Source organism: Acinonyx jubatus, chromosome C1, assembly GCF_027475565.1.
Source record: "Acinonyx jubatus isolate Ajub_Pintada_27869175 chromosome C1, VMU_Ajub_asm_v1.0, whole genome shotgun sequence".
Classification (NCBI taxonomy): domain Eukaryota; kingdom Metazoa; phylum Chordata; class Mammalia; order Carnivora; family Felidae; genus Acinonyx; species Acinonyx jubatus.
Window position 1 is genome coordinate 209,890,679 of NC_069381.1, and position 23,531 is coordinate 209,914,209.

At 43.6% G+C, this 23,531-nt stretch overlaps 1 protein-coding gene and 1 long non-coding RNA gene across 9 annotated transcripts in view; one reads left to right on the forward strand and one right to left on the reverse strand.

Moving 5' to 3' along the window:
- ARMC9 (armadillo repeat containing 9) overlaps positions 1 to 23,531 on the forward strand; it is a 147,671-nt gene that overhangs the window by 78,931 nt on the left and 45,209 nt on the right. The window lies entirely within an intron of this gene.
- On the reverse strand, positions 8,447 to 13,135 carry LOC128314146 (uncharacterized). Its single transcript, XR_008295609.1, has 3 exons — positions 12,775 to 13,135; positions 10,153 to 10,370; positions 8,447 to 9,143 (listed from the first exon to the last, which is right to left on the reverse strand). It is a non-coding gene; the product is annotated as an uncharacterized LOC128314146 (long non-coding RNA).

Consider the following 23,531-nt stretch of genomic DNA (forward strand, 5'->3'; position numbering starts at 1 on the left):
GAGCACCTTGAAGACTAATGGGGCAAAAAGTCAAACCGAGTTGGGGAGCAGGTGGGAAGTAAGAGAGTGGAGCCGGTAAGATATGCAGCTCTTCCCACGAATCTGGCTGTGAGCGAGAGAGCAAGTGCGAGAGCCCGCAAGCAGGGCAGTTGTGTTCGGTTCTAATTTGGGAGACACCGAAGCTTATTAAAATGCTGCTGGGAAGGATCCAGCTGAGAGGGAGAGGTGGAGCATTCAGGGCAGGAGGAGAGAGGAAGGATGGCCTCGGAAAGACAGGTGTTTTCATCATTTTCTAAATTGCTTCTGATGCTCTCTTGGCCCACAAGCCCCCAGACCCATTTAAACCTCCAGAGAAATAAAACCTTCATTAGATGGGCTTGGCCAGCGCACACACAGGAACGGGCAGGTAACGGCTACAGTTTGTAAGGGCGCGAACGCATCTCACCAGGTGGTTCAAAGAAATGTATCATCTAATACAATTTAGTCTTGTTTCTAACATTTATTCATTTTTGAGAGACAGAGCATGAGCGGAGAAGGGGCAGAGAGAGAGAGGGAGACACAGAATCCAAAGCAGGTTCCAGGCTCTGAGCTGTCAGCACAGGGCCTGATGTGGGGCTGGAACTCACTAGCTATGAGATCATGATCTGACCCAAAGTCTGTCGCTTAACCAACCGAGCCACCCAGGTGCCCCTAGTACAATTTAGTTTTATGTTAAACATTTGTCTTATGTTCCCAGAAAGCTGATGGTAAATCACAGGGCTCAGGAACCCTGATTCCAGTGTTCCCACCACAAATGGCTCATTTCCTGATTACAGTTTAAGGTGAGGTGTCTAGCTCATAAGTGGAGAAGAAAAGCCTTCTTGTGCTATTTGAGAAGACTGATTTTAAGACAAATATTCTCCCCTCTTAACAAAACAGGCTTAAGTGCCAGGTGAGATCAGCATGGACATTGACTTGCTGGTTGCCATGGAAGTGACAGTCCTATGCTTAGCAATCTCCTTCTCTAGAGATTTCTCGAGGCTAAGAGTCATTTATTTATTCAACAAATATTTGAGCGCCTTGACATAACATCATTCTAGGAAATAATGAGGAAGGGATACAAAACAAATCTGAAAGAGTATCTGGGCTTAAAATACCTCCAAGTAAGATTTGGATAAGTGAGAGAATAATGATGCTGATCATCGCCACTCACGGTTGTGGCATCACCAGGTGCCGGGCGCTGTTTAGGCACCGTGCATGCATTCGCTCATCTCCTCACAACAACCCTGCGACGGGTGCCATCGTTGTGCCCGTTTCACAGATGAGAAAACAGAAAATACGGCACTTACCGAGTTCACACAACCACAGTGACGGAGCTTGGAATCAAACCCAGGGGGTCTGACTCGCAAGTCCACGCCGTTAACCACTACACGATTTTGTCTCTTGTGAGACGTGTGAACACGTGTAGACAAAAAGTAATAGAAAATAAATATATAATAATAGGTTCATGAATGTGATAGAAACAAGAAATGCTGTAGAAATTCCAAAGGCTGCAAAAGTACTGGAACATGGCCGTCCCGACAGGACTTCCCTAGCCTAGGTTGACAGATAAGAGGAATGGATTGAGGACGAGAAAAATGTGGTCAGGAAAGCAGGAGAGGCATCTTCCACGGGAGACAGCATAAGCTTATCCCTTGCTGCCCCTGTGACCCACATCAGTATGTGTTTGTGCTTTCATATTGTTCTTGTAAGATACACACATACAGTATTAGACATACACATATCCATGTATGTTTTCATCAATACTGGTTTTACAAAATGAGATGGCATAGATTATAGATACAAGCACACACATACACTGTGTTGTCTTTGCTCTTGTTAATATTTCCTGGCAGTCCCTCTAGGTCAGCCAGCAGGGCAAATTGATTCTGTTTAATGCCATAGATGTACAGTTTTCCGGATCTTTGCTTTGTCAAACAATGCCGCAGTAAATATATGCTTTGTAAATATATGCTTATTTACTGGTACTTTTATTTACGTGGGCTTTTGTTGCTGGGTTGAAGTGTATGTGTGTTTTTAATTGTAATAGACTTCTCCAGATTGTTTTTCAAAAAGGCGGTGGCAATTCGGATTTCACTGGCAGAGCAGGAGAGTAGACTTCCCTCCATCTCCACCAGCGTTAGGCGCAATCATTATTTTTGCCAATCTCATATTGATAAAGTGCTATCTTGTTGTTATCTTAATTTGCATCCCCATTGTATAGTGTGAGCGTCTTTTATGTTTATTTTATTGGATATTTGGGTTTGCCGTGCTGTAATTTCCTATTCGTGTCCTTTCCTCATTTTTAACATTGTTTGTCTTTCCGTGTCACTTCATTTGAATTCTCAGTATGTTACAGATAGTGCCCCTTTTTCACCTTCAATGCACAACATTCAAAGATACATCTTTTATTCATTGACTTATTTTTATAAATTTGCCACAACTCTTTTAAAATTTTTAAGAAGATACATATATTGACTTTTCTTTTACAGCTTCTGTGTTTCTGTCCCAATTAAGGTCCCCTGAACCATAAATTTTACATTAGTCTCCTAGGTTTTCTCTTCAGACTTTATTTTTTTCATTTAAATTTTAATTATTAAATATATATTTTTTAAGAGTGAGCAAGAGAGCATGTGCACACATGGGGGAGGGGCAGAGAGAAGGGGAGAGAGAATATCCCAAGAAATCTCCACACAGAGCATGAGGCTCAATCTCACAAACCACAAGATCATGACCTGAGCTGAAATCAAGAGTTGGGTAGGCGCTTAACTGACTGAGCCACTCAGGTGCCCTTGTTTTGTTTTTTAAGTAAACTAACTCGACCTCGAACGTGAGGCTCGAGCTCTTGACCCTGAGATCAAGAATGGCATGTTCCTCCGACTGAGCCAGCCAGGTGCCCCAATTCTTACATATACATAGAAAAATACATATCATATTTATATAAGGTTTGAAGTAACTTCTCAGATTTTTGGTTTCAGGATATTTTTTCACTCCTAAAAATTATTGAAGATTCCAAAGAGCTTTTGTTTATGTGTATTTGGCCTATCAATATTTGCTAAATTAGGAAGAATTTAAAACTGATAGAATGTGTTTATTACCTTTTATTTTTATTCTTTTTAAGTTTATTTCTTTTGAGAAAGAGAGAGAATGGGGGAGGGAGGGAGGGAGGGAGAGAGAGAGAGAGAGAGAGAGAGAGAGAATCCCAAGCAGGTTCTGTGCCATGAGCACAGAGCCAGAAGCAGGGCTGACCTGAGCCAAAATCAAGACTCAGATGCTTAACCAACTGAACCACCCAGGTGCCCCAAGCGTCCAACTCTTGATTTTGGCTCAGGTCATGATCCCAAGGTTGTGGCATTGAGGCCTGCATTGGGTTCCACGCTGAGTGTGGAGCCTGCTTAAGATTCTCTCTCTCTCTCTCTCTCTCTCTCTCTCTCTCTCTCTCTCCCCCCCAACCCCCCACTCATGTTCTCTCCTTAAATAAACAAAACAAAACAAAACATTAAAAGCAAAACAAAAAAAGGTTAGTTGCAACATAAATTCAAACACCATACCAACAAATCTTTTTTATTCTGTTAAAATCTGCTAGTCTCTTTTGCATTCTGTTAATCTTACTTTCTGATTGTTCATTGCTAGTGTATAGAAATACAACTGTTTTTAGTGTATTGATCTTGTATCCTGAAACCTTACTGAACTTGTTTATTAGCTGTAAGAGTTTTTGTTTCTTTGTTTTGTTTTGTGATGGGTTCCTTAGGATTTTCTGTACACAATGCCATATCCTCTGTAAATATAGATAATTTTTCCTCTCTAGTTTAGATGTCTTTTATATTCTTTTCTTGCCTAAATTGCCCTGGCTACAACTTCCAGTACAACATTGAATAGAAGTGGCTAGCTGGACATGTTTGTCATTTTCCTGATCTTAGGGGGAAAGATTTCTGTCTTTTACTGTCCGTTGTGATGTTGGCTGTGGGTTCCTTATAAAGGCTCATTATCAGGTTGAACTTCCCTTCTTTTCAGAGGTTGTTAAGTATTGGATTTTGCTGAATGCTTTTTCCACATTAATGAAGATGATCATGTGAAATTTTTTCCCTTCATTCTGTTCATAGTGTATTACATTGATTGATGTATGTTAAACCACCCAATAACCACCCAATAACATATAAAAGGGATTTGTAATCCCTTTTATATGTTACTGGATTTGGTTTGCTGGTATTTTGTTGAGGATTTTTGTATGTATATTTATAATAGATATCACAGTGTAGTTTGACTTCTCTTATGATGTCTTTTTCTAGTTTTTCAAAAATTTTCACTTCAAGTCTGGTTGACATACAAGATTATATTAGTTTCAGGTGTATAACATAGTGATCAACAATTATATACACCTCTTTTTCTAGTTTTGTACCAGGGTGAGCTGGAATATGTTCCCCCTTCTGTTTTTGGGAGAGTTTGTGAAGAGTTGATGTTGTTAATTCTTCTGTAAATGTTTGTTGGCCTTCGCCAGTGCAGCCTTCTGGACCTGCGTTTTTCTTTGCAGGAAGTTTTTATTTTTTATTTTTTATTTTCTGGTTTGATCTATTTACTTGTTATAGGTCTATCTGTTCAGAGTTTTGATTTCTTCTTGAGCCAGTTTCTATAATTTGTGTCTTTCTGAGAATTTGTCCATTCTATCCAAGACATCTAATTTGTTGATTTGTGTGCAGTTTTTTGTAGTATCGCCTTATGATCTTTCCTTCTATAAGGTCAGTAGTGTCCCACCTTTCATTCCTGATTTTAGTAACTTGAGTCTTATCTCTTTTTCTTGGACAGTGCTATGGACTGAATTGTGCCCTCTCACATTCATATGTTGAAGCCCTGACCCCCCGTGTGGGTGTATTTGGAGACAGGGCCTCTAAGGAAGTAATTAAGATTAAAGGAAGTCATAGGGGTGGGGCCCTAATCTGGTGGGATTAGTACCCTTAAGAAAAGAGACACTACAAGATACTCTCACCACCATGGGGGAGGGCACAGAGAAGGTGGCTCTCTGCATCCAGAGAGCTCTCATCAGGAAGTGAAACAGCCCACACATCTTGGCGTTGGACTTCCCAGCCTCCAGAACTGTGAGAAATACATTTCTGTTGGTTAAGCCCCCCCCGGTCTGTGGTATTTTACTATAGCAGCCCGAGCTGACTAAGACAGTCAATCTAGCTAAAGATTCATCAATTCTGTAGATCTTTCCAAAAACCAACTTTTCATTTTATTGATTTTCTCTATTGTTTTTCTGTTCTCTATTTCACTTATCTCTACTCTAATCTTTATTATTCCCTTCCTTCTGCTTTTCTTTTTCTGTTTCTTTAAGGTGTAAACTTAGGTTACTGATTTGAAAGCCTTTTTTTCTAATGTAGGCATTAAATGCATACATTAAATATATATCACTATAGTTTGCAAGGATATGGTGGATTTGCCCTGTTGGTGGAAAATAGTATGGAGTTCCCTCAAAAAATTAAAAATAGAACTACCCTACAATCCAGCAATCACAGTACTGGGTATTTACCCAAAGAATACAAAAACACTCATTCAGAGGAATACATGTACCCCTGTTTATGTTTATTGCAGCATTATTTACTATAGCCAAACGATGGAAGCAGCCCAAATGTCCATCAATGGATTAATGGATAAAGAAGATGTGGAACACACACACACACACACACACACACACACACACACACAGGAATATTATTCAGCCATAAAAAGAGTGAAATCTTGGGGTGTCTGGGTGGCCCCGTCGGTTAAGCATCTGACTCTTGGTTTTGGCTCAGGTCCTGATCTCACGGTTTGTGGGTTCGAGCCCCATGTTGGGTTCCATGCTGATAGTGCGGAGCCTGCTTGAGATTCTCTCTTTGCCCCTCCCCCTCTCACTTTCTCTGTCTCTCAAAAATAAATAAACTTAAAAAAACTTATTAAAAAAAGGTGATATCTTGCCATTTGCAATGACATGGATGAAGCTAGAGAGTATTATGCTAAGCGAAATAAGTCAGAGAATTCAAGAAACAAACAAGCAAAGGGGGAAAGAAGAGAGAGAGGCAAACCAAGAAACAGACTTGGGTCGCCTGGCTGGCTCAGTTGGAAGAGCATGTGACTCTTGATCTTAGGGTTGTGAGTTTAAGCCCCATGTTGGGTGTATAGATTACTTACAAATAAAATCTTTTTAAAAAATAAAGTAAAGTCTTAAAAAACTAAAAAAAAAAAAAAACCAGACTCAGGTATAGAGAACAAACTAACGGTACTAGAAGGGAAGGGTGGGGGATGGGTGAAATAGCTGATGGGAATTTAGGAGGGCACTTGTGATGAGCACCAGGTGATGTATGGAAGTGTTGAATCACTATATTGTACACCTGAAGCTAATATTACACTGTATGTTCACTAACTAGAATTTAAATTAAAACCGAGAGAGAGAGAGAGACATCTGACAGAGGTACATACCCAGCTCACCTAGCATGGGATGTCTGTCACACCCTCAACCAATGTAAAGTGTATATGTATATACATTTATGTGTGTGTGTGTGTGTATATGTATGTATATACATATGTATATATGTATATATGTGTATATATGTGTGTGTATATATGTATATATATGTGTACATATGTGTGTACATATATATATGTGTGTATATATGTGTGTGTGTGTGTATATATATATATATATATATATATATATATATATATATATTCCCACTATAAATTTCCCTCAGAGTACTGATTTTGCTATATCCCATAAGTTTTGGAAAGTTCTGTTTCCATTTCCACTTACCTCGAAATATTTTCTACTTTTCCTTGTGATTTCTTCTTTGGCCCATTGGCCATTTGTGAGTGTGTTTTCAACGAGCCCTTGAGACAAGGCTGTTGACACTAAACAGGCTCTCAGATCAAATAAAGATAAGCCCTGGGAGGTGTTCCCAAGGACTTGCCTGACAGGTCAAATAATGATGGTTCTCTTGGAACGGGGCTTTTGGGAAGCTCAAAGCCCACCTGCTCCTCCCAGTGACCGCTTGGTTGCTGGTTTTCACTTTGATTGCAGGGCTGGGGGTTTTCAAGGAGATGGGGAGAGAGAGGAATACCACAACATTTGCTATTCTTACTGACAATTAGCCCTTTTTTTTTTCCTTGAATAAGCACCCTCAGATGACAGTTTTTGCCAGTGTTTTCCTTGCTTTTGTGGAGGAGTGGATTTTTGGAAGTTCTTACATCACAATTCCTGCTGGCATCCTGCCCAGTTTATACCCATGCATGATTTTGTATTTTCATGCATTGATCATTTGGGAAATAACGCTTTCTCATTTTTGCAGTTTTTCCAAATGTGGCCGTACTTCATTACAAAACATCCAGAAACTGCATTAGTTAATATTGCCTCTGATCTCATCAGAAAAGTCTTTAGAAGGGCGCCTGGGTGGCTCAGTCGGTTAAGTGTCTGACTTCGGCTCAGGTCATGATCTCACGGTTTGTGAGTTTGAGCCCTGCGTCGGGCTCTGTGCTGATAGCTCAGAACGTGGATCCTGCTTCAGATTCTGTGTCTCCCTTTCTCTCTGCCCCTCCCCTGCTTGTGCTCCATCTCTCTCTGAAAAATAAATAAATGTAAAAAACAAAAAATTAAAGAAAAGAAAGGTCCTTAGGTACTGGGAAGCTATTAAGTTTGCAGTGGCAGGAGCAAGTGTTTTCAAATGTTAGTTTTCTCTGGAGAGTTCAAATTTCATCATTGATAATAGATCCTACCCGTTGTTTTCCTTGATGTGAGGGGCTCACCTCATTAACCTCTGAGAAAATGTCTGTCTGACACCTAAGTCTGAAACAACATAGTTTGTCTATCATTCTTTCAAGTAAAAACGGTGTTCCTTAAAAAAAAAAAAACTGCCTAGTTAGGCTCGCAGCTCAGATAATCTCACAAATGTTTTTCGAGATAACCATCACGTACATCCCATTTTGTTACACAGAATGTTAGAAAGACGGTCCACTGGAGTCGAGACTTCGTCAAACTCCTGCTGCTTCATCAAGGACATTCTTCAGTGAAACTCTAACAGCTTTCTGTCACTGATCTATAATTTTTCTGTCTGTCCATGTGCTCATCCATCTATCTGTCCATCTGTCTATTAACCTGTGGTGGCAGTGGCGACGGCTACTCGAGTTTGGTGGCCCCGCCTGATGAAGGCACCGGTGGTTTTACCCTCTGTTGCGTCTGTTCCATCAGCACAAATGTCAGCACAGTTGTCCAGGGATAAACCATGCAAGTCAATACATTAAATATTTCTTCTGGCAACACTTGTGTTTGTTGTCAAGCAACAAAAAAGATCTCTATGCAAAAGTCTTTGGTGGCTAGTTACTGTTGATACTGGATGAGTATAAGCGAAATAGCAAGTCCAGGCATACTTCTGCAGCTGAGATATAAATTAACACAGCGTTCATGTTTGCAGCTTAATCTTTGATTCGACGAGCTACTGTTTCATTGGAAAGTAGCATACTGTAATTTCTTTTGTTAACTGCCCATTCAGCAGTGTAAGCTCTACAAGGCTATTGGGTATGTTTCTTCAACAAAGACAATAATTACCCTTCATTGTTCTTCAGTGGTTTTGTTGTTTCTTTTTGAAAATAATTGGGGGTGGGGGGTGGTTTTAGATGCACAGAAAAAAACAATACAGAGTGCCCATATACCCATCACACAGCTTCGGTGGCTTTTTAATTTCTAGTTTGAAAAAAAATGAAAATGAAAACAAATTTTCAATTATTGACTTTTAAAGAAGTCATCACATCTATGTTTAAAATATTCAAATCCATTTTCTTTAAACTCTCAATGATTTGTCTCAAAATGATACTTCAATTATACTTATCTGTCATTATAATATTATCCAAATATGTTTTGTTACATAAGACACAATAAGGCATCTGTTGACATCTACAAAATTGAGGGAAAGATAGCTTCCGTGTAATTCCGTTTTTTATTTGAAGTCTGTCCAGCTTCTTTGGAAGACATCCTTCCCTTCCATGAGTCAGAGAACTTCCTGATAAGTATTTTTCTCGGCATCTTTTCATATAAATGGTGCAGCTGTGGGTTGAGAAAGTGGGGCCTCCGGTCTCCCTTTTTAAGCCAATGATCCATCCTTAAATATAAGAAAATATAAGAAAAAATACTGTATAAATACGTTTTCTTTTATTTTAGAATAAATGATTCTTAAATTTTAAAATAACAGTTTTAGTGAAAATCTTACAAATTAGAAAATTTCTTGAAAAAATTATAAAAATACTATTCCAAAAGAAAACAATAAGTCTACTTATAGTCTGTTTCCACATAAGAGCAAGGAAAGATTTGATTTTGAAATAATGACATATTGAATGATAATGAAGTTATATCATTTATAGTAGATGTGACCAAGATAGCTAGTGAAGACACAAGGGAAGAACTGAGCACATGTTTATAGCCCGAACCTTAGAAGCTTGTAGAAAGTACAAGAATACTCAAACATACATTCTGTTAGCTATCAGAGTGATATCATCACATGTCATGTAGCTCTAGAAAACTTCAGTGTATCATAAGAGAATGAAAGTAAAAAAGGCAAGTATTATTACTATTAAAATAATTATATATTATTTTATATTTTATAAATTATAATATAGAAGTGTATTTTAGCTGTGAACATAGTTTAGACTTCATGGACCCCCTGAGATCTTAAGGGCTCCAAAGTTTCCCCAGACCACACTTTGAGAACCACTGGTTTACCGTTTTGTTTTGTACAATCTTTATGAGTTTGAGTATTACAATTTAATGAAAAGGGGCGTCTGGGTGGCTCAGTCAGTTAAGAGTCCGACTTTGGCTCAGGTCATGATCTCACGGTTCGTGGGTTCGAGTCCCGTGTCAGGCTCTGTGCTGACAGCTTGGAGCCTGGAGCCTTCCAATTCTGTGTCTCCCTCTCTCTGCCCCTCCCCTGCTGACACTCTGTCTGTCTGTCTCGAAAATAAATAAACATTAAAAAAAAAATTTACAGTTTACACTGACTTTGTAAAGTGGATAATAGGGTTTCTTCATCTTTTCCTAAGGACTGGAATTAGTCTTGTTTTATTTTGCCCTCTCAGTTCTTCTGCCCCCACCCCATCCACCTGGCCCAGTGATACCTGCGCGGTCTCTCCTGAGGAAATGAATCTGGTCAGGTACAAGTAGGAAGATGGCCGGTGGGTGGGTCTGCGGCTGACCTCCCCAGGTGGCTGCAGTGAACTCAGACCCAGTGACCATTTCCTGTGGTTGACTGTGACACAGAAGGGCTAGATTTTTTTTTTTTTAAATCTTATTCCCTGCAGCATCAGTGCAGAAGGCAGAAAACCGGGTCTTATTCCTTTAAAATACAAATTCATGTCATTTTCAACATACAACTCAGCATGATACTCTCTTAGATGTATTTCACCAAAACAAGGCCCTGCGTGGAAAGGCGGCAGGTAGTAGAGCCGCATCGGTAGCTTTCATAACATCCCCGTGGGTTCTGGCATCGCTAAGGGATAACTAGCATCAAATCACTTTTTGCGGTTTCCGGGACATTGTCAGCCCTTGCTGAATGTTAGCTCTCGTTACTATTGGCGTGACGATGATGATTGTCATGATCATCAATATCCCCTCCGGCGTCAGCTCCAGGCCCACCGTGCCCGGCTATGGAGAACCACGTATGCTGGTGTTTCCGCACTTGGCATTCCGTCGCTGGCTCTGGTGGCAGCGTGGGTGCCACAGAGGAGCCCTCGATAAGAACGTGGCCTCAGGTGTTTTAAAATACAGTGTATTTGTAGAAAATTTGAGGCTCAGTAAGGCTAAGAGATCAGAAGACAAGTGCCTTTGAAAAGATAGTTTGTTACAGTTCCCAAAAGTCAGGGGCATGCTGCATCCGGGGGGGGGGGGGGGGGTGGGCGGGGGCGATGCCGGGAAGCCCCAGGGTCAGTCACGAGGCAGAGGGAGAGAAGGGACATGTAGCCAAGAGCTTGATTGTGGTTTGTGCAGGAAGGAGTGAGGGAGGCAGGGTAAGCAGGTTCAGGATCCGCTAGTTTGAATAGTTTCAGTGGGCTCTGGCCTGAGGGGCTGCCCCTGGTTGTCTCGCACGTGGCCCTGGGGTCATTAGGGCAGGTGGATAATGGCCAAGAGTGTGAGAGCCTGATAACAGGACGTAGTTGGGGTGCGGGCCCTGGATCGGTCGGCTTGCCCTTGAAAGGTGCGCTCCCGACTGAGTTTTCCACCGTCTCTGGGAACTGGCTTCTAGCCTCATCTCCCTCGAGAAGAAATGGACTCTCCCAAGTGTGAAGGAGCTCCAGGGACCTTACGTGGTCTCAAACCTTGCCTCCAAGTTAACCACTTCCTTCAGCCCACCATTGCTGCCACCCGCACTCCAGGGCCGGGATAGTTACTGCCATCATCCTGCCCGGTTGTAAGATTCACACGGACCCCCTTGGTATTGACGAACGGATAAAGGCCAGAGCCTTTTGAAAGGAGCTTTTGTTTAAAAACCAGAGGAAGGAACTTAGCAAATGAGAGAGCTGCTAGAGCCGTTCGGGTCCAGAGCTGTGTCGCAGAGAGGTGGGCCTCAGGCCGAGGAGCGGCATGAGCCCAGAGCACAGGTCCGACCCAGCCAAGGATGCTTCACTGTGGCCTGGGCATGGGCTGTGCAAAGCGGGAGGCGGGACACAGCTGCAGCAGTGTCGGAGCCAGACTGCAGAGAACGGAGAGCCACTGAACTGTTGTGTGCCCGGGAGGGGTGTGAACAGAGCTGGGTCCTAGGAAGATTACTCTGGCACGAGCGTTCACGTTAACTGGAGATCCATAACGCTTAGAATTACCTGACGGGCAGTATTTTCTGAGCAGTTACTACGTGTGGGACTGGGCCAAGAGCTCTACAAGCTGTTTTCCGTTTATTCTTCGTACGCCTGCTGTCAAGAAGGTTCTGTTACCAGCACTATGTACTGGACGAGAAAACCGAAGTTTAGAGAGATTCAGGCACGTGCTCGCAGTTACACGGGCAGTAACTAGCTGAAGCGAGGTTTGAACCCAAGCCCACGGACCGCCCCACGCCCCACGCCCCACCTCCCCGCGGCTGTGCACTTTGAGCTTGGGTGGGGAGTGACGCTAAGCTGGCCGACGGCAGGGAGACGTTGCGCAGGGAGTCCCCGTGGACAGAACCCTCAGGAGTGCCGGCTACCGCGGTGTGCTATTAGGAGCCGAAGGCTGGGGTGACCTTGGGAGGATGATGGTGCCTTGAACAAAAGTGGGGCACACAGGCGGGAGGTGCATATCACGTGCAGGGTAAAGCTGGATTTTAGACGGGGAGGTCCAGGGGCGCCTGGGTGCCTCAGTCCATTAAATGTCCAACTCGGTATCTGCTCAGGTTGTGATCTTGTGGTCATGAGATCGAGCCCCGCGTCAGGCCCTATGCCGAGCGTGGAGCCTGGTTGGAATTCTCTCTATCCCCTCTCTCTCTCTCTCTCTCTCTCCCCTGCCCCTCCCCTGCTTGTGCGCGTGCTCTCTCTCTCTCTCTCTCTCTCTCTCTGAAAATAAATAAACATTTTTTTAATAGATAAATGGGGAAGTGCCTACCATGATCTGGCTAGAACAGAAAGCAGAGGGGCGTAGAACCAGTCAGTTTCTACCCAGGCTTCCCTCATGACCTTGCATTCCACAGACAAAGACATACTGTGGAGTGCTTGGGCCATGACCTCCTTTTCTTCTGCCACCCTCGTATATAACCTGTAAGACGGCTGACCCACCTGAAGCTGTACATGTCCAAAGAGCCAACGGCAGGCTGCTCTCCATGAATCATCTCTGATGGGTCGCCCGCTGTGGTCAGCATGGTTGGCATGGTGCAGATAGGCTTGTGATTCCCTGTTACCTAATTAGCAAAGAAATGTCTGTCTGTGTCTGTATTACTTGCAGGACCTTTCCATTATTTAACCAAGTCAATAAAGAAACCAGTGTTTCCCAATTAAGGCTTTCGCTTTTTTCTGGTTCTAAATCCGTTTATTTCTATAACGGCCCCTGTGCTCCCAGACCTTGGCTGGGATGAACCACCCGTCAGGCTGACTCACGGCTGCTGCCCTCATTTCCACTCTGGTTTCTATGGAAATAGACATCAGAAGCCTCAAAACAAGGTGAGGGCTCTGAGACACCTCATGATTCTGAGGCTTTTGCAAACCCTATTTGTCCGACATCTGTTTCCATGGAAACAGATGCAGAAAAGGTCAACCAGTGCTCTACAATAAGCTTCTCTTTCTCTTATCTAGTTTTGTTTTTTTTCAAATAATGAAACAGTGCATGTCTTTTTCACATTATCACAGAGGTTTTTATTTTTATTTATCTTGAGAGAGATAGAGACATCAAGGTAGGGAGGGGCAGAGAGAGAGAGAGAGAGAGAGAGAGAGAGAGAGAGAATAGCAAGCAGGCTCCGCACTGTCAGCACAGAGCCTAATGCAGGGCTCAGTCTCACAGTTCATGAGATCATGACCTGAGTGGAAATCGAAGGCCCCTAGAAATAGTGCCTTAGGGATGCCTGGCTGATTCAGTTGGTAGAACATGTGACTCTTGAACTCAGGGTTGTGAGTTCAAGCCCCACGTTGGGTGTAGAGCCTACTTTAAAAAAGACAAAAAAAAAAAAAAAAAAAAGAAAAAACGCTTAGTGTCTTAGGTCTGGGAATATGGAGAAAAATTGGTACATGACCCACCATTGCTTCCAGCTTCAGAATTCAATTCAGGTGGTGACTGAGCCCCCCTCACGTGCATCACTGTGGCTTGGCTGTAAGGGCCCAGGGTCTATTTGACTCCAGTTTGAGCCCATTTGTATCTAAATTCTATCTACCACCTATGGTATATAAAGTACTGAACTGTCGACTGACTAGAACTTAAATAAAAACTTGGAATCAAAAAAAGTAGTGAATACATCTGCTCTAGCGGGAAAAGCTGAGCAAGCTTACTGGAAATAGAAAAAAGCGAAAAATAGTGAAAGTCATCATTGTTCTGTGGGAGCCACACTACAGAGCATGAGTTACGCAATTCACTTAGCAGCAATTTTTTTTTTTTTTAAGACTTTATTTTTAGGTAATCTCTACACCCAGTGTGGGGCTCGAACTCACCTGAGATCAAGAGTCACAGGCTCCACTGACTGGCCAGCCGGGCACCCCAGTGTTCTACTTTGTGGCATTTATTTTGATGCTATCTTTCATGATTGATTCATCTTTTTTTTTTTTTTTAAGTTTATTTATTTTGAGACAGAGAGCGCGAGAGAGACAAGCACACAAGCCAGGGAGGAGCAAAGAGGGAGAGAATCCCAAGCAGCCTCTGCACTGTCAGCACAGATCCCAGCGCAGGGCTGGAACTCACAAACCATGAGATCATGACCTGAGCTGAGACCAGAGAGTCAGACACTTAACCAACTGAGCCACCCAGGTGCCCTTTTTTTTTTTTTCTTTTGATTCGTCTCTTTTTAGCTGCTGTTTATTTGCACTGCCTTTTATCTCCCAGTAATGAATTAACTGTAAGTGCCACCAGGGCAGGGACAGTGTTAGCTTAGCTTTGTTCTCCAGGGCACCCCTACCACCTAGCACGACACATGGCCCACAACATGTTGGTGGACAGGGATCCACTGGGGGAGTAAGTGCTCACAGCAGACAGTTGTGCACGAATGCTGGTGGTTTTCTCTCTGCAGGGAGGTCCTCCAGGGCAGGCAGAGGCTTCTGCTTCAGGCCTTGGAGAATTTTCACAAAGTGCATATGCCTTTTAGAACCACCCAGCTCATTAGAACCCACATCTTAGCAGCCCTCCCTTCCCTCTGCTTCTGACTCTGGTTTTGAAATATATCTCAGTGGAATCACACAGTATGATATACTCTGAGTCTGGCCCATTTACTCAATGTTGTGTTTGTGGGTGCAGAAGTTAGGCTTTGCTGACTGATACAAAGCACCCCAAATCTTAGTGGCTTAAGAAAGCAACAGCCTTTCGCTCCCGATCCTGTGTCGGCTGGGCAGGTCCTGGGCTGCTTTCACTGGGCTCACTCCCCATGGCTTTTTCTGGCCGGAGGTCAGCTGGGCGGGAAGGTCCTCGGTGGTCTCACAGTCTGGCAGTCGGTGCTGGCAGAAGGGCGTGTCCTCCTCGTGGCCTCCCCTCCCATGAGCTCGCTGGGCATGTTCACAGCACAGTGTCGCCAACTTCCAAGAGGCTGAAGGCAAAGCCGCCAGGCCTCATGAGGCCTTGGAACTGTCTGGGCCTCACTTTGGCCACACCCTTCTGGTTAGAGTCACAGCCAGCCCCACCTGGGGGGGTTGGGGATGCACACCCACCTCCGCCACGGAGGGCTCGCAAGGCACTGTTGCAAAGGGGAGCTTGCTGGAGTTGGGGGGTGCTGTGTGCTCAACAGTCCACCTCGGTGAGAGTCACCTCAGAAGATACCAGTAGCCTCTGTGTACTAAGCAAAATAACCTTCTATAACGAAAGGAAAAAAGACACAATAAACCAAGGAGTTGTGTCCAATTGAAGTTAAGAGTTTTAGCCACCTAAATTCACTTGTATTACCATCTAAACCTTACCCAACATGGGAAAATCCAACTGCCCGTTGCAATCTGAATCTCCTACTCTGAGTTTTTAATTTCAGAAACTGAAGTTTTTCCTAACAACCAGAGAGCAGTGTTGCAAGGACTAAATGGGTACCTGTGTGTGTGAGCAGCGTGCTTGGCCCATATCGTCAGCGGTAGCCCTCTGTTTTCTCCTGCGTCCTCCAAGTTGATCACGCTCTGGGAACCACACAGAAACAGACTTAGCGAGAATTCATCCGCTTAACACATGTTTGTCGAGTGCCTTTTGTGTGCCTGGGCCTATTCTAGATCCTTACTGATTTTTCTCTCCGTCCTAACAGAGAGAGAGGAATATAGAAATCTCGGATGATAATTCTAGATTTGCCTATGTGTCCTTTCAATTCCATCATTTTTGTGTCATCTGTTTTAGAGTTCTTACGTTTTAGGCATATATGTTTGTGATTATTATGTCATCCCACAGGGTTCACCCCTTTATCGTTGTGAAATATCTTCTTTGTCTCTCTGAATGTCCCTAGACTGTCTTGTCTGTCTGATATTAATATAGCCACACCAGTTCTCTCCTGCTCACTGCTTGCATGGTGTCTAGCTTTTTCCATTCTTCGGCCTCCAGCTGTGTCTTTGAATTTAAAGCACTTCTCATAAGTCATAGGAATGAAAAGTACAGCATAGGGATATTGTCCATAATACTGTAATGCAGTTACCATGGCGGGCATTTCATAATGTGCATAATTGTTGAGTTACTGTGCTGCACACCTAAAACGAATTTAATATTAATACATCAATTAAAAATCTTTAGGGGCGCCTAGAGCATGTGGCTCTTGATCTCAGGGTCGTGAGTTCAAGCCCCACATTGGGTGTAGGGATTACTTAAATATATGTTTAAAAAAAATGTTTAGGGGCGCCTGGGTGGCTCAGTCAGTTAAGCATCCAACTCTTGGTTTTGGCTCGGGTCATGAGCTCATGGTTCGTGGGTTTGAGTTCCACCTTGGGCTCCACACTGACAGTATAGAGCCTGCTTGGATTCTCTCTCTCTCTCCTCTCTGCCCCTCCCCCCCTCTCAGAATGGATGAATAAATTAAAAAAAAAAACCTGTTTTAATGTTTATTTAAGAGCATGAGGGAGGGAGGGGCAGAGAGAGAGGGAGGCACAGAATCTGAAGCAGGCTCCAGGCTCTAAGCTTGCCAGCAAAGAGCCTGACGTGGGGCTCAAACTCACAAACTGTGAGATCGGGAGGGACCTGAGCCAAAGTCAGATGCTTAACCAGCTGAGCCACCCAGGTGCCCTTAAACTTTAAAAAACGTTTACTAAAAATTTTTTTCTTTAATAATAAAGTGCTTCCCTGTAGACAGGATATAGCTGTATTCTGCTTCTTTATCCAGTCTGACAATCTGCTTTGGATTGGATTGTTTATTTAGCGCATCCATGAACACTTAAAACAGTTTTATTGAGGTATAATTTACGTACCATAAAATTCATCTTGGGGCGCCTGGGTGGCACAGTCAGTTGACTCTTGATTTTGTCAAGAGATCAGGTCATGATCTCACATTTTCTGAGTTTGAGCCCCACATCAGGCTCTGCACTGACAGCACAGTGCCTGCTTAGGATTCTCTCTCTCCTTCTCTCTCTGCCCCTCCCCTGCTCATTCACGCACGTGCCCCCCCCCCCATCTCTGTCTCTCTCTCTCAAAATAAACTTTAAAAAATCCATCTCTTCTAAGTGTACAACTGAATGATTTTTAGTAAATTTACAGAGTTGCACTACTGTCACCACAATTCAATTCTAGAACGTTTCCATCACCCCCAAAGGAATTCCTGTCCACCTTCCCCTTCCCCCCAAGCCCCAAGTAATTACTGATCTGCTTTCTGTCTGTATAGATTTGCCTTTTCTTTTCCTTTCTTTTTTTTTTTTTTTTTGAGAGAGAGAGAGAGAGAGCGAACTGGGGAGGGGCAGAAGGAGAGAAGAAGAGAATCTTAAGCAGGCTTCATGCCCAGCATAGAGCCTGACATGGGGCTCAATCCCATGACCCTGGTATTATGACCCAAAGTCAAGAGTTGGACACTCAACCAACTGAGCCCCCAGACACCCCTAGATTTGCCTTTTCTGGACATTTCAATAGCAGGTCGTCTTTTGCATCTGGTGGCCTTCATGGAAAATGCTTTTGAGGTTTAACCCTGGTATAGAGCACAGCGGCACCTCACTCCTTTCTGTGGCTGACTAGAATTCCATCAGATGGAGACACCACCTTTGTCGTTTGTCCATTCACTGGTTGATAGACATTTGCATTGTCTCCACTTTTTTAGCTCTGGTAAGTAACGTCGCAACGGACATTCGTGTACCAGTCTTCGTGTGGGCTGATGTTTTCACTTCTCATGGGTAACCACTCAGGAGTGGAATCCCTGCGTCATATGGCAAATTTATGTTCACCCTTTGAGGCAATGGACAGACTGGCTTTCCAAAGTGGCTGTACCCACTGTTACGTTCCCCCCACCCCCCGCCCCCCAGCGGTGTTCAGGGTTCCAGTCTCTCCGCATCCTGCCCGATAGCATTGTCTGTTGTTTTAGTCATGGCCATCCTACTGGCTGTGAACTGATATTACAGTGTGTTTTTAATGTGTGTTTTCCTAACAACGAATGACGTTGAGCATCTTTGCGTGTCCTTGCCAGCTACATTAGTTGGCTAGGGCTACTGTAACAAAGTACCACTAACTAGGTGATATGTATTGTCTCATAGTTCTGGAGCCTGGGAGTCCCGAGCTAAGGTGTCAGCAGGGCTGTGCTCCCTCAGGGCTCTAGGGGAGATTCTGTTCCGTGCCTTTGTCTCGGCTCCTGGTGCTTCTGGAAGTCCTGGGCGGTCCTCGGCTTGAAGCTGCGCACCTCCAATCACTGCTCCCCTTGTCGTGTGGCCTTCGTATCTACTGTGTCTCTTAGTATCTACTGTGTCTCTGCATCATCATATAGGATTAAGGGCCCACCCTACTCCAGTATGACGTCATCTTGACTAATTACATCTGCAGCCACCCTATTTCGAATTAAGATCACCTTCCGAGTGTCTTGAGAAGCCGGAACTGGTGTACTGAATGAAGGATCTACAGACTGGCCTTCTGAATGAGGGGACACGAGCCACACACAGGTAGCTCCCTCAGCATCCGAGCTCCCACTTTGGGGAGGTGAGACCACAGGGTTGTTTTGCTTGAAGGCACAGTTTTTTGTTTGTTTGTTTGTTTGTTTGTTTTAATTTTTTTTTCAACGTTTATTTATTTTTGGGACAGAGAGAGACAGAGCATGAACGGGGGAGGGGCAGAGAGAGAGGGAGACACAGAATCGGAAACAGGCTCCAGGCTCTGAGCCATCAGCCCAGAGCCCCACGCGGGGCTCAAACTCACGGACCGCGAGATCGTGACCTGGCTGAAGTTCGACGCTTAACCGACTGCGCCACCCAGGCGCCCCAAGGCACAGTTTTAATACACCCACACCAAGGAAGTAGAGTGACAAGATTTATTCCTTACAGATCCCAGAAATTGAGGGGGTTGGACAGTGAGCCAGGGGAACAGCTCCCCTTCCCAGGTTGTAAGCAGACGGGATAGAGAGCAGGCTGGTCAGCACCTGCTACTTGCAAGGTGGTTGGAGCAGAGGTCACTAACTTTCCTCCGACTTCACTCTCAGTGGTTGAGTGGTCATTTTAAAAGGTTCCTGGGAGGGGTGCCTGGGTGGTTCAGTAGGTTAAGTGTCTGACTTAGGCTCAGGTCACGATCTCACAGCTCATGGACCCGAGCCCCGTGTCAGGCTCTGTGCTGACAGCTCAATCTGCTTCAGATTCTGTCTCCCTCTCTCTCTGCCCCTTCTCCACTCACGCACTTTCTCTCTCTCTCTCTCTCTCTCTCTCTCTCTCAAATATAAATAAACATTTAAAAAAAATTTTTAAAGTACCTGGTAAAAGCGAAGCAGGAATTTATGGCAAGAATCCTAAACTCGAGTCCTTAACTAAATGTCCAGACTCTGGGTGTGAGTAAGGTTATTATACTATAAGATGTTCAGGCAACAGCTCACTAAAACAAACGTTTTTCTCATCACACTGAGGTAGTGGGGGTTAGGACTTCCACATATCTTTTGGGGATACGCAATTCAACCCGTAATAGTAGACATTTGTATGTTATCATAAGTGAAGTATCTATTCAAATATTTTGCCCATTTTTAAAAACTGGGTCGTTTGTCTTATTATTGAGCTGTGAGATTCTTTATATATTCTAGATACAAGTCCTTTTTCTGATACATGATTTACAAATATTTTCTCCCAACACGTGGCTTGTCTTTTCATTTTATTAAGTTTTTTATTTTAATTCCAGTATTGTTAACATACAGTGTTCTGTTAAGACCGGTGTCCTGTCTTTTCTTTTTATCTTAATAAAGTTGAATTTATCTTTTTTTTTTTTTTTTTTTTTTTTTTTTTTATGGTCTGTGCTTTTATAGTTGCATCTAGGGCCTCTGCCCCACCCAGAGTTTATCAACCTTGGTACTATTGACATAGGGAGAGGTAGCTTTGTTGTGGAGACCATCCTGTGTTATGTGGGACATTTCACAGCATCCCTGGCCTCTACCCCTTGGATGCCAGTATTATCTACCCCACTCCAGAGTTACGACAACCAAGAATGTTTCCAGACATTGCTAAATGTCCCCTGGGAGGGAACAAGCTCACACCTAGGTGAAAACCATTGGCCTAAACCAACACTGTAAAGATTTTCTCCTGTGTTTCCCTCTAAGAGTTTTGTAACTTTAGCTCAGCTCGTACATTTATTTTTTTTAAATTTTTTTTTTTAACGTTTATTTATTTTTGAGACAGAGAGAGACAGAGCATGAATGGGGGAGGGTCAGAGAGAGGGAGACACAGAATCCGAAACAGGCTCCAGGCTCTGAGCTGTCAGCACAGAGCCCGACGCGGGGCTCGAACTCACGGACCGTGAGATCATGACCTGAGCCGAAGTCGGCCGCCTAACCGACTGAGCCACCCAGGCACCCCTAGCTCGTACATTTAGACCCAGGACCGTTCTTGGTTCATTGTTATGTTTGGTGTGAGGTAAAGATCTAAATTTCTCTTTTTGCCCATGAGTACTCAGTTGGCCCAGTACCATTTGTTGAAAAGGCTATGCTTTGACCCATTGAAGTACTTTGTCAAAATTGTACCTCTGTAAAAAAGAATTGATTGGCATAAATGTAAGCAATTTATTTCTGGACTCCCGTTTCTGTTGGCTTGATGTATATGTCTGTCTCTGTTGCTGGTACCACATGATTTTAGTTGCTGGGGCTTTATAGTAGGTTTTGAAATATGAGTCCTCCAACTTTGTTCATTTTCAAAAAAAACTTTTAAATAAATTTGTTTGGTGTTCATTCATATTTCATGTAATTATCTAATTGGGTTTAATCCTGCTATCTGCAGTTTTCTATTTATGTCATCCTTTTATTCCTCTGTTCTCACTTTCTTTACATGCATTGCCTTTTTTTTTTAATTTTTTCTAATGTGTTTATTTATTTTTGAGACAGAGAGAGACAGAGCATGAGCGGGGAAGGGGCAGAGAGAGAGAGGGAGACACAGAATCTGAAGCAGGCTCCAGGCTCTGAGCCATCAGCACAGAGCCTGATGCGGGGCTTGAACTCACAGACTATGAGATCATGACCTGAGCTGAAGTCGGACGCTTAACCAACTGAGCCACCCAGGCGCCCCTGCATTGCCTTTTGTACTAAACAAATATTTGGGGGGCACCTGGGTGGCTCGGTTGAGCGTCTGACTTCGGCTCAGGTCATGATCTCATGGTTCGTGGGTTCCAGCCCCGCGTCAGACTCTGTGCTGACAGCTCGGAGCCTGGAGCCTGCTTCGGATTCCGGGTCTCCCCTCTCTCTGCCCCTCCCCTGGTCATGCTCTGTCTCTCTCACTCTCAAAAATAAAGAAACATTAAAAAAATTTTTTTTAAACAGGTATTTCTTAGTATACCATTTTAATGACTCTCTTGGCTTTTCGGCTGTATTTGCCTTTTTCCTTTTAAGTTGGTTCTAGGAATTGCAGTGTGCATATGTTACTTACCACAGTTGACTTCTGGTCAATACTGATCTGTTTCTGGTAAAAGAGGAGAATTCGCACTAGTATGGCTCCATTTCTGTTCCTCTTTTGTGCTCTGTTGCCATATATACTACATCTATATTTATTATTGACCCTGTGTTGTAACTCTTCGCTTTAAATAGTCATACGTCTTTGAAAGAAATACGGGGAAAGAATGTATCTGTGTCTCCACCCACATGTTTACCATTTCCAGAGCTCTTCATTTTCTCCTGTGTGAAGTTACCATCTCATGTTAGTTCCCTTTCGCGGGAAGCACTGCCTTTAAGCGTTTCCGGTAATTCAGGCCTGTGGACGACAAATTCTCTGTTTTTTAATATCTGGAATTGTCTTTATGTCACCTTCATCTTTGAAGGCCCATTTCCCTGGATATAGATCTCTTGGCCAACAGGCTTTTCTCTGTCACTTGGAATATGCCAGTGCTTTGTCTTCCGCCTTCCAGTGTCGCTGAGGAAAAGCCGGCTGTTTTTTCATCTTGTCACTTTTCATCGTTTCCCTCCACCTGATGAGTTCTTTTTTCCCCTGTTCCTTGAGATTTTGTTTTCAATTTTGGCTCCCGGCAATTTGATTGTGATGTGTCTAGGTGTGCTTTTCCTTGCACATATCCTTGTTCGGGTCCACTGAGCTTCTTGGGTCCATAAATCATCGCCTTCCGCCAAATTTGGGGAGTGTTCGGCCATTATTTATTCAAGTATTTTTTCTGCCCCTTTCTCTCCTCTCCTTCTGGAAATCCGATTACACATACAGTGGAATATGTGATATTATCTGACAGATCCCTGAGGCTTTCTTCATTTTTCTTCAGTGTCTTTTCTCTCTGTTCTTTGAGCCAGATAGTTCTATTGATCCATCTTCCAGTTAAGGGATTTTTCTGCCGTCTCCTATCTGATGCTGAGCCCATCCACTGCGTTTTTCATTTCAGTTACCGTATTTTCAATTCTAGGATTCTATTTGGTCCATTCCCCAGTCAAGATTTTCTGGGTTTTTTCACTCATTTTCAGTATATTTGCCTTTTTACTCTTGGGCATGTTTTTCTTTAATTCTTTAAACGTTTTCATGATAGCTGCTTTAGAGTCCTTGTCCGCAAAGTCCAACATCTGAGCCTACTCAAAGTTAGTTCTGTTGGCTACTTTATTTGTCCTGAGAACTGGCCACACTTTCCTCTCTCTTCACCATGTCTAGTAATGCCCTTGGCTGAAAACGAGACATTCTAGATAATATGTGCTGGTGATTGCAGATTATGTTTTGTTCTCCTGAGTATTGTTGTCTTGCTTGTTTTAGTAAACAGTTAACCTGCCTGGTCTCTGGCTGTGCAGTCTCTCTGCCCGGTGGTCTGCAACCAGTGGCCTCTCCGTGTATTATGTCCCCACTCTGGAGGGCTCCCTGCGTAGTCTGTCAGCCAGTCAGAGATGATGTTTATGTGCCTGAAGTCAGGAGGATTTCCACCTGCTGCCACTTGAACTATGTATAGGTTGAGGAACACATTTAAAAGCGCAGAAAATTTGTAACTTCACCCAAGCTTTTAATTTTCACTGCCCCGCTGCCCCTGGGGCTTTCTGCCTGTATTTGTAGTTTAGCAGTGAGTCGGAGATGCATGGAGATTTTATTATCTCAGTCTTTCTGCAGCTTCCTTGCTTCGAGATATCCCCCCTTAGCTTCTTGGCTGCTCTGTTACTTGTTACCGAGTCCACACCTTCAGCTGGTAAAGCTGTGGGTTTTCACTGCCTGAAATAGATGGGAACTCCCCAGGCCAGTGGACCATAGATGCGCCTTTCTCGCCGGGCTGCAGGAGTGCCTCCCCAAGGAGCAAACACTTCTCGGGTTGCTGTCTGCCACTGGTC